This window comes from Malania oleifera, chromosome 3 (genome assembly GCF_029873635.1).
Source record: "Malania oleifera isolate guangnan ecotype guangnan chromosome 3, ASM2987363v1, whole genome shotgun sequence".
NCBI lineage: Eukaryota > Viridiplantae > Streptophyta > Magnoliopsida > Santalales > Ximeniaceae > Malania > Malania oleifera.
In genome coordinates this window covers 17,169,983-17,176,059 of record NC_080419.1, presented here as the reverse complement: position 1 = coordinate 17,176,059, position 6,077 = coordinate 17,169,983, and positions in this window count along the sequence as shown.

Sequence of the window (6,077 nt, the reverse complement as noted above, 5' to 3'; positions counted from 1 at the left end):
CCAACCTCAAAATCCTGTAATTATATATATATAAAATCAGCATACTCACATTTCCTGAATCTGCCTATTCGTAATTTCCTAAACTATAATTTACCTAGATTCATGGAAAAATAACCGTTGAGGTCCTAAACCCATGCCTGTAGGGTCCCAAAAACACCCTAACCCTAAAATCATAACACCCTAATTTTACTCCACAAAACACCAGTATATCCGAGTACAACACAAAATCTGGGTTCAGATAAACCTGATAATACTGGAAATACCAAAATAATCTACTTACCCTAAAATTGGGATGGTGCCCAAACTTCTCAAATCAACATCCTGCTCCGGTTAGGTTGTCGAGAATCTCCCCAGGATCACTGTGGTAGCGTTTGATCGTCGAATCGGGGAGAAATAGAGCCGGAAATCTAGAGAGAAGGTAAAGGAGTCGTCTTAAAGAGAGAAATTTTGAAACAAAAATGATTTTTCTTGCAAAACCCCGAATTTGGCATATTTATAAAGTGTTGTCCACGTGGCCTCGTCAACGAACACATAACCCTCGTCGACGAATCTCAGGTCCTGAAATCAGCCCTCTCGGTATGTTCTCGTCGATGAGACACGTGTCCACGTCGACGTGCCCAAGAAGACTGATCGTGTTCGTCGACGAGACCCTACTGAGTCCCCCTTTGAAATTTCCCTTTTTTCTCTTTTCTTTTATTATTTAATTGTTATAATTCCTCGGGTCTCTACACGCCAAGTCTAAGATCCACAAATCTGAGAGCCCTTTTGAACTGGATGAAACCGAGAGCATATCATCATCATCACTCCCAAAGTCTCCTTTTTCCACTACATTCGTCATTTTTGATGAACCTTCTTTGTTTTCAGCATTTCCCTTATTTTTCTCTTGACAATCCGATTTTATGTGCTCTTCTTCTCTGCATTTAAAGCATCGTATGTCCTTCCTCTTCCTGGAATTGGACCGCGCATTATTGTTACTTGATCCATCCCGAAACTTGTTTCTCCCACGATCTTGATTACCTTTCACCACAAGCCCTTCACCTTGAGAATTATCATCGCTGGACTTCTTCTCTAATGGAAACTCAACTGGGAACTCGTGATATCGTCCATCTTCAGAGTCTTTTTTCCCCAGGTCAAAGTCATAACCAGATTCTCATGCGTAGGAGACGTAGGTAGGGAATTCGGCAGCATCAATGCGTTGTCTTCGTCCTCGAGCTTCACATCAACCCGCTTTAGATCACTGATGATCTGATTGAATACATTGATGTGTTAATTCAAATCCAAACCCTCTACCTTCTTAAGCCTATAGAGTTTTTTCTTAAGGTACATCTTATTCGTCAATGATTTGGACATATACCGGCTCTCCAGTTTAAGCCAAACTATCGTCGACAATTCCTCATCCATGACGTGATACATCACGTCATCAGCCATACCAAGCCTGATAGTAGCCACAACTTTTGCTTTCAACTCCTTCCAACTCATGTCGTCTATGCCTTTCGACTGTTTTTCGTATAAAGCCTTCATCATACCTTGCTGCACCAATAAGTCCTTAACCCTCATCTGCCAAAGTCTAAAATTTTCCATTCCATTGAACTTAACAACATCAAACTTTGCAGAAGAAATCCCAGTCATTGCAACCAATAGCTTTGATACCAATTTGTAGTGCCAAGTGCTAAATGCCAATGCGTCAAATTGAATCAGATCAAGCAATGTAACAATCAACGATGAACGATATGTAAAACAATCAATCAGAAAGAGAATAAAGGAAAGCAAACAATCAAAGACATAAGAATTTACGTGGTTCAGCAATGTGCCTACGTCCATGGGAGCAAGCGGCTGATTTTCACTATCATTCGTCAAAGCTTACATCAAGGGTTACAAATATTATTTTTATATGCTAACCATATGCATAAAAAAAGTCTTAGAAACTATCTAAAATTTTTCTATAGTAAATCTCAAAGGAAAATCCTCAAAACCCCCCAATTTACTGATCTTCAAGATTCAAAATCTATGTTTAGCGCCGAACAATACCGTTGACGATTTCAGTATAACCGTCGACGGTTTAATACTGAGGCTGATTCCTGTAGACTAAAGCTGTCAACAGTTTCAGGGAAAACCGTTGATGGTTATCTCCCGAGGGTGAACCGTCGATCATATTGTCGACCAAACAGTAGACAAATTCTTCCTGTAACCTAGTTTCCTTGTTTTTTTGCTTCACCATGCTTTCTCGGTTGCATTCCACTCAATATGAGCCACATATCCAATAATTCTGGAATTTTTTTATTGATCATCTAAAAAGCAACAGGTGATTGCTTTATCTATAGTAGAGGTAGAGCATATTGTAAGAGCAATAAAAGCAACACATGTAGTTTGGTTTAAATGGACGCTTTGTAGAGACCTGGAAAAATAGTAATAATAATAATAATAATAAGAAAATGGGAAAATTGGTTTGGTGAAGGACCAAATCGTCAACGATTTGGTGAGCTTAGGAAAATCGTTGGCAATTTTGATTTATTGAGAGCCATTAAAGTTAAAACGCGGCAAAAATGGTTTGGTTAAAGACCAAACCGTCGACGATTTCAAGAAACCGTCGACAGTTTCGTCTAGGGCAGTAGCCTATAAATTGGACTTAGTTCATTTTTTTTAGGAAAATTTTTCTCGCTCTCTCTCTCTTTAGGGTTGCGACTCTCACTTTCTCTCTCTTTAATTTCTCCCCAAAATTCAGCCAAATTGAAGGATAAATACCATTTTAGGGTCCTAGCTACGATCCTCAACATTTTAACTAGAGTGAAATCGTCGTTTAGGCATCGTAGGCACCACTCCAAGGATAAGGTAAGGGGAATAGATTATGTCAGTTGTTTGAAATATGAACCGATTAAACTACTGTATTTGTATACATGAATATCATATATGATTTTTTGAATAATCAAACATATGAAAATGACGATTTTGGTTTATTATATATATGTGTGTGTGTGTGTGTGTGTGTGTGCGTGTGTATTTGGGAAAAAAAACTAAGTGAGTAGTGTAATGACCTGCTTAAATATTCATATAACAAAAGCGGAATAAATAAAATAGTCAACCCGAACCTGTGGGTAACGGGGACACCTATCATACGCCGCGGAACCTAGGCAGTAGTAAATATAAATCGTCATTCTGATAACCACAAAATATATATAATACCAGAGTTAACCGTAAACTAAAACACTGTGTTTATATACATCTCCCAAAAATAATACAAAAATATCTCTAGGATCTCACATGCAAAAACTTCTGATCCTAGTCCAAACTTACCCTCTTAGCGGGGTAACTCAACAGACTCAACGGCGGCCTCGATTCGTCGGTCTTTCTGGGTTTCCTGAAAAGTTATTTAAGTTCGAGGGTGAGACACTTCTCAGTAAGGGAAAATAAACTAAATATACATGTGTGGAAACATGAACATTTAATGCAATTATACACATACAATACATTTCTTATATATGTAAACATTCATCATAGCATACTGAATAATCATGTACTTTCGTATTTTCTAATAAATCATACCGTTCATAAAATGTCTGTTATAGCTGATAATATTGAAAATATACTCAGGATGAATAGCTAGCTGGTGTCATGTATTACCTCCCATGACGGGTTGTGCAGCCCGAAGGCAGGACCCGACAATGGCTGGCCGACCACTGTCGAGTCAAAAATATTTGTAAGTACGGTGGGCCCGCCACACCCTGGTCTGAATTGCCAGGTGGACGTCTATAACTCTACACTAAAAGTCACGTCAACTATCCATCTCCCACCCCCTTGTGGGGTGGTTAGCAAAAGTTTGAACATAGATATCTGATCTATATAACTACTTTACCGTGCTCTTGAAACTGAACTAAACTAATATCCGGGTTCTGATAACATATAATACATGATAATATAGCATTTAACATAAATGGATTGATAGCATTTTCTATAATTTCATAAATACGGCCTTGCGCCGAACATTTCATGAATACGGCCTTGCGCCAAACATTTCATAAATACGGCCTTACGCCGACTATCAATCATGACCTTGTACTAAATATCTCATATATATCATTCTGAATAAATAAATAAATTATCATGTATTTTCAAAATTATAATGTATTGTATTATTTCATAATTCCTGAAAACATGCTTTACTCGTAAAATTACCATATCATAATACTTTTCATGAAAAATAATATTCATGCCACACATAGCTGAGCAAATTCGTACATTTCATTCTAAAATCATATTTTCTGTATAACAGCAGTATTTTCCCAAATATGCATTTTCTCAATAATATTCAAATGTAATACATGCTTTCCTGAAAATTAAATTGCTGATAAATAATAATACGCGTGGAAAATAATTGCTTTAGTTTATTCCCTTACTTGGTACTGAAGAAAACCCCCTAAAAATTTACTCGTCCTACACCCGCATGGTTCCCCGTTCAACACCCTGAATTCAACAATTCCGAGAATTAAACTTCAGTATTTTCACGTGAATATCATTTCCTATAACTACAGAAAGCCCAAATTCTGAATCAAATGCCTTACCTTAAACCAGTGATGAACTTCAACTCAAACCAACCAACGATCCGCTCCGACAGAGTTGGAGAGAATTTCCCCAAGGGCATCGTGGTGGCCTCAGATCGTCAATCCGGCGAATGATGGAGCCGAAATCAAAGAGAGAGGAGAGAGAAACCGTAGGGAGGAGAGAGGGTGAAAATTTTCTGATTTTTCTGCATTTAAATCCGAGTTTTAGGCTATTTCTAGAGCCAGATTCGTCGACGAGAAACGTCACCTCGTCGACGAGTCCCTGAAGAGTTTCGTCGACGAACTTTCACCCCTCGTCGCCGAAATTCAGAATTGTCAAAACCCTCCTCGGTATTTTCTCGTCAATGAGACATACCCTCGTCGACGAGCACAATTGTCGCGTCGTCGACGAAGTCTGCTACGCCCTTTTTCTATTCCCATTGTTTTTTCTCTCTCAATTATTATTTAAATACCATTATACTTTGGGTCATTACAAGTAGGGTAATCATCTCAGTTTTCCTCTAAAACCCAGATTATGAGTTAAATAAAAATTATGGAGATGATCATATCCCTGTTTTTAGCAAAATATACTTTCCTCGGGCAGTTAATTATATTGTGAATTATCACTCAACTTGTGTGGCATGAGAATAATTATGTTACTGCATAAATAAGCATGTTAGAATAATTTATGATGATATACAACAAAATGTGATTTTATACTGATCTCAGGAAATGTTATGAATATAATGGAATTATGATATGACATTTTATATTGAGATATGTTATGATGGTTTTATACCGAGATATGTTATGAAAATTTTATACTAAATTGAGAAATGAGATCATGTTACTGTTTTATTTTATAAATGGTATTATAAGGTATAAGAACCCTGATGGACCAAATATGTAAGGAAGTTCAGTACCGTAGCTATTATGATATGTCAGTGCAACCACACTATTTTGAAAGCTTTGGTGGTTGGATAGTCGATTGGGCCAGAGAAGAGTAAAGTACCCTCTTGGAGTCCGAACCAGTTTGGGTAGGCCAATTGTACTTACAGACGAGTATATTTGACTTAACTTGGTAGGCCAACCAATGCTAAGTCCAGTCTTCAGGCCGCACAACCCGATCGTGTGGGGTTATTACATGATGTTATATGAATGTCTAGTTAGGGAAGTTTTTATATGTATATATATGTAGTTTTATGTAAACAAAGAAATTTCTTAAGTTAAAGCATGTTTTTGAGAAGAAGATATGTGTTTTCAAATGTATAGGTGTGAGTACATATTTATATGATTTCTTAGTTAAAGTTAATTAATTAACGGATGTATTTTTGCTACACTAAAACTCATGTCGCCACACACTGATAATAATATGTTCTGTCTTACTAAGGAGTGTCTCACCCCAATAATTTTAACATTTCAGAAAATCCAGGGAGCCAAGTTTAGGGAGCTCCGGGGCAGGACTGTTTAGTTTTTGGTTTGAAGTAAGTGCTGGTGAGACAATGATATGTACTTTTATATAAATATGTTTTGTATACCTTG